The sequence below is a fragment of the Bombus pyrosoma genome, linkage group LG3 (assembly GCF_014825855.1).
Source record: "Bombus pyrosoma isolate SC7728 linkage group LG3, ASM1482585v1, whole genome shotgun sequence".
NCBI classification, from domain to species: Eukaryota; Metazoa; Arthropoda; class Insecta; order Hymenoptera; family Apidae; genus Bombus; species Bombus pyrosoma.
Window position 1 is genome coordinate 3,227,649 of NC_057772.1, and position 14,127 is coordinate 3,241,775.

The 14,127-nt window shown below is 41.1% G+C and overlaps 1 protein-coding gene across 1 annotated transcript in view; it reads left to right on the top strand.

Annotated features, from left to right (window-relative positions):
* The first annotated feature begins 3,640 nt into the window (after positions 1-3,640).
* Positions 3,641-14,127, top strand: part of LOC122566280 (ras-related protein Rap-2a) — a 28,564-nt gene continuing 18,077 nt past the window's right edge. The window contains exon 1 of the mRNA XM_043723336.1: positions 3,641-3,975. The gene's annotated coding sequence lies outside the window, so the exon portion shown is untranslated. The remainder of the gene's footprint in view (positions 3,976-14,127) is intronic.

Here is a 14,127-nt window from a genome sequence, read left to right on the forward strand (position 1 = left end):
ATAACTATTACACGTTAATACTCTGAAACTACGCGATCGACCTTCGTTTCGAAGCCGCTTATAATCCTTAAATGAAACATATATCGCCTAAGCCTCGATCATAAAATTAGCCGCGTATCATTTAGCCCTCCTCTTCCCAGATATCGTAGACCTTGGCATTTTCCGCTCAATCATGATGAAATTACGACGCAGGATAAAAGCCCTAGGCGGCGGGAAATAAAATATCCTTCGATTCGTCTTGGGTCGGGTGCGGCCGATACTCGACTGGCCGATAGGAACCAAGAAACAAGAGAAACTAGTCCGAATCCCAACGAAATGAATTATTCACGTTTCCTTTCCGCAAACGAAAGGGTTCAACGCGATCAACGACCAAACACTCTGAATTATTTTAAGGACGCACGATTCTCGTCGCCTTCGAGAAATCCAGTGGAGATTGCGTCGAGTCAGGTATCCAGGAATTTCTCGTCTTCCTGGAATTTCGTGCAGCTGGACGGACGGTCGAATGACCGGCGAACGCGCTCGAAATTTTATTTCGTCCTAATTCCAACGAAGCCAGCCGATTGTTCTCCGCCATTGAGAGCCTCTTCGTGGTAAGTACACGGCGCGACCCTGTTTTTCAGATTGAACGCGATGCGAGAAAGCGCGTGGGTGTTTCTAGATCTATGGAAGATAAATGTAGCGGAATGTCTCAAATATTGGATGATGTTTTCTATGAAATAGCACGGGTTTTATTTACAAGTTTCGCTCGGAAAAACCGAGCTTCTACTCTCGCCACGAAGTTTTAACGGATCCGTATTCGTCATAGTTCGTAAATGTTTATTCGTATTTGAAAATTCTAAAGTTGACGCTCGCAGGCAATTTTATTGCGTCTTTCCGGTTGCGAATTTCTAACTGGAATAAAATTTATAGTAGAAAATTTCGAATAGCTTTGAAAAGTGCGATGTTTAATAAAGAAATCGACATTATTTCTCCATTAACTGGCCAACGAGAAGAGCGTGTTGCAGGAAATACTTGGAGCTATTGGAAATGACACGGCATCATAAATTTCATAATTAATATCTCCGTATCGCGGTAACCTCTAAAGCCAATCATGCATACGGTTTAATTGAAATTTCATTATAATTAACTGTTTATCAGACAGAAGTGGATTCTGATGATATTTCACGAGAGAAGAGAAATATTAGTTCTACCTGTCCACAACGACAATTCTATCATCGATAATTAGGATATTTAATTAATTTATTTGGTGTAAAATGTAGTTAAAAATTTCGGAGATTTTATCGAGAATTAACTGTCGTAACTTGTTTAATTTACTGTTTCGCTCTTTGGAGCATTCATCGGCCCATCTCGATCTCGTTAAAGTAAACAGTCGTTCTTTAAATAAAAAATGATTGTGTTTCACTGTTGCCAGATTGTCGGATGTGAATTCAAGTAGTATAGGTACGTACGCGGTCGGACGTGTCGGGACGACCACGTAAGAAACGGGCTAAAAACGCGAAAGAAATTCATTCTCCCTCTGCAGAGTGGATCCCTGATACTTGTCAACGTCGACTTTTTCATTGGACAATCCAAGAAAACAAGACAGCTCGATTTCAGTCGTCGCTTGTTCAAACGATCCATCCGTCAGAAACATCCAAAGAGCTTTCGACCCTTTCGCGAGTTTCCATGTTTTCTCCTACCGAGCCACGGGTTGCAAGATAAACTCGCGAAGCTCGATCTCGTCGAAAGGAAAACACGAAAGAGGCAGTGACAAGAGACGAAAGAAAATGAGATACATCGGCGAAAAAATATATTCTTCTCTGCATTAGTTTCGAAAACAAACAGGCAGAAGAAGAGAGTGGAGTTACGCATAGCTTACTCGGTATAAATACCGTACGACGCCCGTTGATCCCGACCATCCGCAAACGTAAAATTGGAAAACTTTCGACGAGTTGGTAAAATTGAATGACCATCGTGACGTTGTTCGCTGGAGCTACGCCTAGTTGTTGAATTCATCTAATACCGGCGAAGTAACTCCAATCCCATCGAAGTTGCGCGCACAAACATTGACCCTGTCTCAGGTGCATCGATGCCAGTCTGCTCGGAGAATGGGGGTGGAACGGTAACTAAACTCGTCTACGAACGAAGAACGCGATGGATATCTGGCGATAACTCGAATTCAACCGTAACAAGAGAAACTTGACGAAACGAAAGTTTTAAAAATCGAACGTGTAATTATCCGCGAGAATCGTTCGGTTTTACGAGTCTTTTAGCAGAGAGGATGGACACGTTTTACGCTCGCCACCGAAGTTTGATTAGTTCGTCTACGTAAATGGAGTAGCGGCTGCGTGCGAACGAGCTCGTCGCGAAACACGAGTTGAATTTCATTCGTGCCGCGACTGTAAGCGCTCACCTTAACTACCATCGGTGTATAAACGACAAAAAAATCTATCGGTTTATAGATAATCTTTGAATTTATTATTTAGAGGCTGGACATGAGAGACGGGTTCATGTCGAGTAACGTAGATTAGACGAGTTCCCCGGGGTATAGAATATCTCGAGGAAAGCTAGAAAGTCGATACGTTTCGGTATCTCGATTTTTCGATAAACGATACCGTTTATTTGCAAATGATGGTAATATTTGGTTTGGCCTTAAATTCAAGATAAACACCGTATCTCCGACAATCAGGATTTCTTTCGAGACGTTACGTTCCAAAGATCGAGTCGTAATTTTTAAAATCGAAACGTGTATTTATTGAATGATGTTATTTGATAGCGAAATATGAAAAAGGTTTTCATGGAAGCATGGGTGTCACTGGATACACATACGCGTATATCGTCAAAGGGGGAAAAGAAGAGAAGAGAAACCAGGGCATGTTTATGTTTTAAAGCAAATGACGTTGTAGTATTACGTTAACTAACAGTTGAAAACCGCGTGCTACGTGTGTACAGGAAAATTAAAAGCGACCGTAATAATAATCTAAATAATTAGCGAATCGTCGACAAAATAGAGATTAATGAAACAACCAGAAAGACCAGAATTATCATTTATCAAATATCAGGATGAGGGCCTTCGTCAGAAATACCAAGAGTAACAAACGTAGCTCCGTTACGTACCTTACAAATTATTCAACGACTTAAACACACGTATCTCGTCAAATATTCCCATAGTTCACCTTCGATTCGCGCGTCTCCACACACGGTATAATCTTCCCCAAATATTTAATCCACGCAGCGACCGCAAGTTCAACCGTTAAGTTTCCAGTAAATATTCCCCAAACACAGAATGAACGATGGTAATTACCGCCAGCACTGAGAAACGCCAACTCTTCGCTCGTAGATTGGTCCACAGGTTATTCCGACTGGTGCCCTTCCGAATAAGAGAGCGGAAGCATTGACCCTACTACCTCAGGTGCAGCATCAGGTGCTCTAGCGCTTGGTAGGGAGTCAGGTGCACGGGGAGGGAAAAGGTAGAGAGAGAAGGAGCAAGAGAGAGAGAGAGAGAGAGAAACAGACGAGCAGAAGCGGATGGCTACGAAGCGACACAAGCAGCTAGCACGGCTGCAGTCTAAAATACGCTGGGTATTCGGTGGGGGTGTGCAGGTGGAAGAGAAGGTCGGAAGGTTACAAGAGCGCAGACGCCGACTGAAAGCATCGAGGATAGTACCCGGCACGGTGCCGAAGTACCGGACAGAGCTAGCTCGTCCGCAACGCTGTGTTCGTCTAGCAACGAGTCGGTCCACCTAGGACACGATCCACGTTCACCTGCTTCCTTCGACCGAACCTATCGAACGCATCATCACCCGCTCGAACGTTCTTCCTGAACTCGTTGCGAACAACCCATCCACCCGGCCGAATCAAATCACTGCACCGTCGAACACGAGTTACCGGCGGATCAACGAGAGGCCGCTTTCCCGCGCTCCGTATCTACACTCGGTTTTCACCTGTTAACCGAGCCATCGCGCTCTTCTTCTTTTCTCAGAAGCTTGCGTCCAGGTAAGTTCTTCGTACGGTGAATTTTCATACAGATTTTCGAACGTGATTGTCGCGTTCGTGGAAGATAAGGAATAACACGCGGGCCGTGTACGATGAAGGTTTGAAACGAATTTTCAAAGGGTGCGTGACCTGACACGCGGAAGATTCGTAAGGTACATACCTATGTTTTGGATTGCTTATCGTCGGAATTTTAAACGCGATTTTAGATCAAAATACCTATAGATTAAAATATTAGTTCAAATATATCGTTCAGGTACTTGAAAAGTATTTGTTCCGCGGAGTATCGGCGTTGAATCGAAAAGAGGTTGCGAACATTCGAAAGTTTCGTCACGATTTCGATAGCATCGCTCTACGGGTTCCTTTAATAGTTTTTCCGCTGAAACGAGGTTCTCCGATTCATCGCATCGCTCGACAAACTACGTACATCAACGTACCCGCATAGGCGTCAGTGAAAACAGCCGGTGCTTTGACCGGCTGGTCTGTGCTGGGAACATTCTCAAACTCCTCTGGGCAACATGTGAATTACCTAAGCTTCGTGAAATATTAAATCGCAACCATTGTGTTTGCCCAGAAACTTCAACGAATCTTAATGAAACTTCCATAGACCTGCCCAACGTCAGGTCCTGCCTATAGGGAAACGAAAATTCTCCTATAAAGTTGTTATTCACGAAACATTTTCATAAAACAGTGGCTCGTTGATTCGATTACTTTCGTATTAGGAGCAACTGTTAGACAAGTTGGAGAACAGCTACGTGTATTTGATGCGATATTAACGCTGTCGCATCCGATATTGTGGATCATGCATTCTCGTTACGTTACTTGACGCGATGTAACCTCTAACCTTCCTACGCAGATTTTCACGGATACACCTGCGTATTGAAACGACGTGGTTGAGGCAACCTGAATTTCGATTAAAACCTAATGAAAGTTTCCCGTATCGAAGTACATATCTTTCCGCTCGGAGGCAGATTTCCATCAACGGTTGGTTATCTCATCAACGCTTCAATTTCGGTTCGTTCTTTTCATTGCAACGCTCTCGATTCATTCTCCCGAAATAACGAGAACGATAAAGGAGAGCTTGTCGTTTCTGTGTACCAAGGAACGAAATTAATGTAAGACAGATCCCTCGAAAACTCTGCTTACAGGTACAGTTCCCATCGCGATAAGATGCGTGCGCGAGACACTATGCCTTCTAGTTACTTTAATAACGATCCGACTTCCATTTATTGCCTACAAAGCGGCTGTAAATTTCATCGTTATTAAACCCATTGCGCACGTAGTCTGTCTGAAGAACTCCTTTGAATTTTATCTTGATCGTAGTCTTGATTAAAATCTCAGCTTTCCGAAAGTAATTTGCCTATTAAACGTGAGTTTGTAGTTCGTGTTTTGCATTCCCTTTCCCTGAAACGACACGGAGAAACACATACGTAGCAGGTTATCGTCATATCCCACGTCGATGTTTCCTTGTTCCCCTTCGGCCTTATCTGTGCAACTGTTCCGTCAGGTGTCGGAAATGGCGCGGTAGATTGCGCCATTTACCAAAGTCCTTTCAGACCGCGACTCCAGCAGAATCCCCGCGAACGCACGCGTGCCACTTTTAACGACACGTATTTCGCTCCTCGTTGTTCGATTTCATACAATAGATTCACGAGCATCCTCGTTTCGTTTCGAATGATAGATGTGCAAGCAAAGGGAATATTTATGGTCGAGAACCGTATTTTAGGTCAGGTTTCATATCAATCGAAGTCCTCTAGAAAAATGATCCACATTTACGGGTTCTTTAAAAGCAATTTCCATTTTACCATGACAAGATCAATTGTCGTTTTTTACTAACGTTTTGGGTTTCAGACTGATTTCGTTGTTCCACAAACATGGCATTGAACTATGATCGCGATGTCGCGAAAAAATGGCGATCTCGAAACGTTACTTTGTCAAAAAGTGGAACATGCGGGAAACATGTCACGTGTTGCTATAAACTTTCACGTGAAAACATTGACAAAAGGTAGAAATTTACTTTTCTTTATTAAATCCATTACTTAGCTTCTTTTACGACCGCTCCATCCTACGAACGTCTCATGAAATCATATTATTCTCGAAAAAAGGTTTTACAAAATTTTCTTAGACATTCAAGAAAGCTATTTTGATTATAAATTACGTACGTTCAAACAAGCAGAAAATGTTTAGGAATTTCTACCTGTTGTTCCTGGGCAATGTACATTTCTTCCCGGATAAAATTGCACGGCGAAACAACATAAACTCTGCGCCCGAGAGCTGTCGCCTAACATGCAAATTCGCTGGATAATTCTAAACTCACGTTTGGAAAAAGAGAATTGCCCGCGGTAAATAGCTGTAAGAACTATAAATAAGATTAAATTTAGAATCTGGGTAGTTGTTTTCAGCGAGCTCGACGATCGAGAGCGTCGTATTTTGTTTGTTTTGTTTTCCAAAGTGTGGCTCGTGATCGAGATAGAACGTGATAATTAACTGTCAGGAAGTTTGGCAGAATTTCGAAACTGCCCATTCGTTCCAAGTCTGAAAACACGACCGAAAAATCCACGGAAAGTTTTCGTACAATCATCGTGACGACTATTATCGTCTGGCCGGAACTCGAAACAAGTTTCTCGAGGACGACGAACACAGTGGATACGAGATAATACGTTTCACGGGTTTCTTATTCTAATTATATTTATTCTACGACACTTTGAAGCTTTCCTGCGAATGGTAGCAACTCATCAAGTAACTTTCATTTATCATATTTGATCACATACTCCGCCGGTCACAGGTATTACGACATTCGTTAGTTACATTTAATGGAAAATTTTGAAAAAACTTTACCTCATTTAGAATCCACGGATTTGAACAACAGCGATGAACGAATTGACAGATTTATAGTAAAACAGTCGGAAGACAAAAGCAGTAAAAACTATTCAATTTGTACGGAATATCAAGAAATGGCGAATGTTTTTAACCAGCAGGATATGTGTTCGATATGAAATATTTTGAAACTTTCTGATTCGCTTTGATCCATGTCATTAGACATAAGCTAAACATGCCAACTCGGATCCACAGCGAATAGAATTAAAAATTGCACAGTGTTAAGTAACAAAAATTTCGCTCCCATTGTTTTATAAAAGCTCGTCTTATTTTTGTTCTATTTCCAGCATCTCTTGCGATATATTCAGCGTGTGACTGGAATAACGTTGTTCGTTTTTACTCGCCGCAAATTAATTAGTTGGCGGTTTAACGTTCGTCTACGCATTGTGTTCCTACTTATGCGCGTCGTGTCGCTCAACTACTCGGTGTCTCTCTTTGTTCGCGGTGGTGGTTTCGAGTAGATTTTACCCCATTCTCTGTTTCCCGTAACGACGCCTGGACTGAATAACTCCAGGCTATAGGTCCCAAGGCCTAACTAGAGGCAAGAGGTCTCGTGTCACGAGCCGCGAACCGCGAAAGAGCACGCGCGAGAACGTGTCGAATACGCTTTCCTCGCTGCCAACTGCATCCTTCGCAAGTGTAATTCACCATTGCTGTGCAACCGTGTCGACAGGTGACCTGCATCATATTTAACTGCAACTTCACAGAGCATACAGGGTGTCCAAATTAAGTGATTTAATTTGAAGACATGCACCGCGGAAGATACCGTGAAAAGCTTTCTGTTCACGTCCTACGTGTCATATAAAACATTTTAAAATTACATTAGCGTAATAAAACAAGACTGCCATGATTACATCGGCATTTGAAACTATTCTGATATTTACTGCAAATATATATTTTATAAAATTGTCATACTTGTTATACTTGTACATAATTGTTATACGAACGTCTTGCGATTTTTATATACATCGTTGGACTTGTTCCAAAACTTTACTAATATAATCACGATGGCCAAGTCTTGGTAACAATACTAATGAAATTTCGAAATGTTTCGAATAATGGACACAATACATTTATGAATGATGTCCAAAGTTGTTGAATATTTTTGCATTTCGTTGAATATTGAGCATGTGTACATTGTAAATTTAGAACTCGCAAATACTTGGCGAGTGTAATATAAATTTCCCGAAATAAAGTATTTAATTTAGACATACGTGTTGGTCTTATTGTCAGAGATCTAAATTGTAAATTATATGTTCAAAGGAGATTACATGCGATTCGCGCGACAGATTAAAGCTTTGATTATGACACCATGATGTGCCATTGTGCATTTCGGTGTCACTACTTTGATATTCAATTATTCAACGTAGGTATAGGAATTACGCGATACGTAATCTTTCAGGATAAGCGCATTAATTGGATCGAGCTAACCGATGATATATTCATAGCTTTTCGCGAGACATCTGTTGCATCCGAGTGAAGCGACGATGCCCTATAATGATCGCGGCAAATTGTAACGAGGTTAGATCTTGGTTCAGGTAACATCATTCTGGTACATAGCTCATTCCAGCTGATATTACACAATGATCGTTTCGGCAAATTGCATTTGCTGCAAGGCAAGGTGACAAACGATAAAGGTTAGAGCATTGGTCAATAACTGACCGTGTAAATTAAACGCGCAAGCAACGACAACGCACGTGAATATCTCATTTATACGATACGTATTATATAATATTCTTTATTATAACACACAATGTCAGCATATTATATATAATTTTAGTTTATGATCATGTAATATTCTTACGTTCAAAAACTCATAAACATAAATCTACGAATATTTCGATTTGAATACTGCGAAGGATCTAATTGCATTCACCCTTTGCATGTTCGTGCGCCATTAAGAACGAGCAACTCTATTAACGTCTGTATATCTTTATATTTAGCAAGAGTTCTATACCTTCCCAAAGGTCTCGGATAAGTTTGCACCCTTCATTTATCACCAGGGAATCTATTAAATTATTTATCGCAGCAACTTCTTTTATACAACTTCGTGAAAGGAACTACCGTGGATTTAAATAAGAACACTTCAAGATCTTAAGATCTGAACTGAAAAAACCGAACATCTTTCCCACTAACTTACGACTTCTAGCACTTCTAGCACTCCGTACACGTTCTCGTATTATTTCTAAAGTACCATGAAAAGAGAGGTAATTAGTTTCGCGCCAGGCAAACCGCATTCTGCTCGACTGCGGCCCGAAACGCGGTTAAACAATAACAACAGTATACAATTCGAATTCGTGGAATATTGTTCGCAACAGTAACGATTAATTGCGATTCGGTCGCATCAACCCGGAACAATAAGTCCGTGAAACACGGTTCGTTGAGGACGCTGTCGTCGGGAAACAGTTGTGAGAGCGACTCGCCAAGGACAGCGAGCGGACGCCTTTCTAGCCATAAACCCACAGGATGTACGTGCACGACCAATTAACGTTGCACGCTAGACGCAACGAAACGAGGGATGAGGGGACCACTATCGATAATAATGTTTAACTTCGTGCACTCTGCGCGCGGACACTGCTATCGATTGCACGGAGCAACATGACGACGAAAAGATAGGACTTGGGAGGAGATAGAAGGCCATACAGATCGATTTACCTCTGATCTCTGTGGGCGTAAAAGGAGTTTCATGATCTTACGAGACTTATTGAAATACGAAATGTGGTTTCTTTATTTGGTATAATCATCCACGACTATTACAGTTAGTTAACATTTATGCACTCGTAAGGTGCTAGAATCATACGACTGGTGGTCCCGTTCCATTATAATTCAGAACGCTTCGTTGCATATGATTCTATTAAGCTACTAAACAGGGGAAAAGGAGTTACATGACTGGTCATTTATATTGTAAATCTTTTGAAAATAATGATTTCTTTATTCAGCGATTTCTTCTTTCTTTTTTTTTAGATGTTCTTTCATTTCTATTAAAAGTAAATTCTCTATATAACATTTACATTTGCAAAGAGTGGGAAACAAATTTAAATGGGAAATTGCTTTGTCTCTATGAATTTTTTGAAAGAAGAAACGATGTTGATTCATCTGGAACCGGTTTAAAAGACCGAATTACAAATGGAGAATTAGAATGTTGCCTCGGTATAGCGGATTGAATTTTACTTTGGATCGCGGATTAGGTACCGCACGAGAAAATTTACTTAGGATCGGTATACGGTTTATCAATCGATTCCTGCGTACTTTGCGAAAGAAAAGTAGTTGGGAAGGATGGCTCGCCATTCAAAACCAACGTATTTTGATCGACTGAGAAATTAGATTTTCGTTGAATGGATAACATTTTGGTTGGTGAATACTCGCAGAAATTTACTTAGGACGGGCGCAGCGATCCTGCGAATGCATAAAATATACGAACTAGGTAAGGGGTTTCGCGTTAAGAAGAATAATGTCTTTCTTCCTTTGCCCGTCGCATGTTAGGGCGATACCGTCGCGTTAGAGAAATAATTATGGTACGATGGTTACGGCAGATATCTAATTTCTCCTGCGGTTAGCCACGGATGTGACTAGTATTTCGCCAACTAAGCAGTAGATATACCACCTATTCGTGTAGCCTAATACATATAGAGGAGCGAATTTCGATATCGAATATTTTCAATTTCCACGAAAATATCACATATTTTTACAAACGACAAAGTTGGAAATTTTTTGCAGCGTAGGAAGAATAGAGAATCAAATATTTTGAAAGAAGTAAAAATATGGATTTTCGGTAGAATCGCATTGGAAACTTGCAGTCGGATATTCGGAAATTGAAATCGCGTTTGCCGGATAATTCTTCTCCTACCTTTCGTTTTTCGTGTCCTCGCTTCGCACTCTCGCATCGTTGCTTTCGAGCGGCTTCGAAAAAGATTGATCTGTCTCGCGGTTCTCGATTCTGTCTCCTTTGAACATCGATTCGCCGGGTTTGCCTGCTTCTCTACAGCTTCAACCGGGTAGATAGCGTGCTCCGCATCGGAAATTTCGCTGTTTCAAGATTGCAGATTCATCAGGAATACGTTATAAGGTTCGCGGCTTCGTTCGCCGTAGCTCTTGCATTTATCTGGTTCAGCGATTCGATTCGCATTATCCTCCTCTAGCCAGCTGTAGTTCGCTCCGACTTGCTCCTACAATCCGCTTTGATCCGCTAGAGCTCGCGTATACCCGCTCCAACTATCTTCTACTCGCGTGATTCCGCTCTGAGTAACTTCGTAACGACGCGAGCCGTGAATCGAAAGAAATCGCGTAAGAACTTGCACTCGAGGACAGCGTTGCTCTAAACGAGACAATTTGATAGAACGAGAAGGCGAGAAAACCAACTGAAATGAACTCTGGTTGAGACAGGAAGCTGGTGTTTCTTGCGACGCGATAATAATTGCTCGATAATCGCGCCACTTTTTCCAACCATGTATCTCTAGTTTAATTATAGCACCGGCGGAGACACAAGATTAATTTCGCGCCGCGCACCTTCTATTATTACAGCGAGTGTTGCGTGATCCACTTTCGCGCCGCAGACTTTGTAACAACTTATAAGTGAGGTTCATCGGTAACAATTTTTTAAATTGAAACTTGCTCCGGTCTATCCCGAGAGTACGCAACTTGTTAGAAGTATAAATCAATCGTATCTCTACCTTACAATTCACAGGGTGACATGAAATGGCAAAGCAATTTTCCAACTTCTTTCTTTTCTGGCTGTATAATCTTCATTCTCGGAGGTTCATAAATACGGCCCCAAGCAATTAAGTAACTACGTTCTTCAAACAGGGACGATGATTAAATCGAGGATGCCATTTTTTCTTTTTCTTTTTTTTTTTTTATAACATTCTTAATTCGTGCGGTAAAATCTCTCAAAATATCCGGTTAATCGCGTCATACGTTAGAGGCAGAAGAAAAAAATTCCACAACGATATAACGAATTAACGATTTAGCGATTTAATTACCAGTCAGTTTGTGTTTAATTAACGCGCGAGCTGATAAATCATTCATGCACGAACATCGACGAAAAAAATAAACGTGCAAAAAATCATTCGGCACAATGGAACAATAGATTCTATTTCCACGTAGAAAGATACAGCGTAAAATGCCCGACTGTTTTCACGCGACGTTAGCGACGTTCCATAACGCTACGACGAAATTCAAGCCGGAAATTCGCTCAATGAGAAATCGCTTTTGAATCAACGCGACAGCGAACAATTTGTCGTGCGGCAGCTGTTGAAACTTTGTCAGTGAAGAATGATCGCGTTATACGGATTCTCGCCTTTTTTCATTTCCTACCCGTTTAATCTTTCAACACAGAATAACAACGACATGAAGACCCCTCGAACGTAGGTTTACAAGCATTCATGGAAATGGCCACGGAAATGGTCACATCGATTTGAAGAATCGAGTGCCAAATATCGAAACATTTTTGGATTCGTTTTTGATTCCGCAGTTTTTCTAAGAAAGCCGCCTGAAGAAACGGCTAATCAACAAGTAATTAACCTGGAAACCTTCTCTATCGTAGCTTTACGATCGATAAAATACGATCACGAGACGCAAAAACATAGTGGAAGTTCCACGATGTTGCGAAATTTCGGAAACATCAGGCAGCGGTTTGTGTCCCGCGAGAAGCTCTTACGTCGATTGCTCGAGGAACTCGTCCGTGAATGCGTCGATTTTTGAATTTACGACGGGCTTTGCGACGCTTTCTTCTCTTAGCATCGCGAATTATTCGGCCAATGGAACGATATAACGAACGGTAATCGGGAAAATACTTCTGATGCACCTTTCAATTATTCTCCGATCCAACTTCGGACGTAGAGAAGGCACGTTGGTCAAATTTTCGTTGCCATTGTGAAACCAATCACGTTAACCTTGTGAATAGACTTTCCGTGATACGGCTAATTCGAAAGATCCAACGAAGAAACGTTTTCTTTTAGGATTCAGAATCTTGTAATCGTTTTTACTCAATAGGAAAGATTTGTGCTTGTTTAACTTTTTGTGTAAATACTATCTTTTCTACCGTTGCGAGGTGTACACATACAGATACTAGTATTTTACTAGCATGAAACAAACGTACTATACAAGTAATACTATTTTCTATTACAACTGTTATCTTTCCTAGCATGGGAATTATCTGCTCGTTTTAGCTGTGGTTGAAGCTTTGGATCAAAACTACGTATTATATAAACTTATTATATAAAGCTTATATAAACTGTAATGTAGTATCATAGAGCGTTACAAGATATTGTTAGCGGGAAATATTTCACGCCACACTACGTTAGGATTAAATGTTTCTTAGTATCGTGAAATAACTGGCTGCACGTTTGCTAGGTATTCGTCTCTTTTTTACGGTTCTCGTATCCGAGGCTTACTGTTTCGCCCGATGAATGGCTGCATCGCGATAAAGCGGGCGTCTATCGGCTGGGATTAAAAACTCTTTGATGACGTGTAACTGGATACACAGATATCGATAAGTAGGGAAAATTCGATTTCACCCGGCTTCCAAAGAGACGTTTAATATCTGGTAAAGATGGGCTGATAGTCGGATTAAAATTTCATTTTCACCCGCGAATGGGGCAGGGAAAGGTTAACAGATTGTATCGAATGTATACGAATCGATAGCACGTGCTGTAATATGCCGTCCAGATAATTAACGTTATTCTGGTTCATGCTTTCAACGCATATATTCATTGAGCAAAGTACAATGTACAATTCCGCGGTATTAACCCGCGAAAATTTGAATGGATATGATCCCCCGTCGTATTTACATTCTCGTTACAAACCTGCTTTAAGTTTTAAACAACCAAGTACACGTGTACTTGGCGAATGAACATTGAAATTTGAATTACTTTCGACCCGATAGCGCGTAAGCTTCAGCGGCAGAATCAATTTATATAGTTTCCGAAGATCCTATTCCATCTGATTTAAACGAGCGATAATGTAGTGGAAAGTACAATGTCACGATGGTGCAATAGAAGGTAAACTCTTCTGCATGTAAATCGTTAAGCCGCTAAGAAGGCTCTGTAAATGAGAGGGAGATCCGCGATTCGAACAAATTGTAATCGGAGATTTCTCTCCTTCTGAAAAGATGAAGTCATATTAAACGGCGGGTCTTAATAGGAAAATTTGGTACACGAAGTACTTGGCTGGAAGTAAACCACTAAAACGAAACTTCGTGAATTTCCCACCGTTCCACATGCCGAAGTTTGAATTACTTATCCTAGCAATTTATTACTCTGGCAATTTGCAAATTAACGC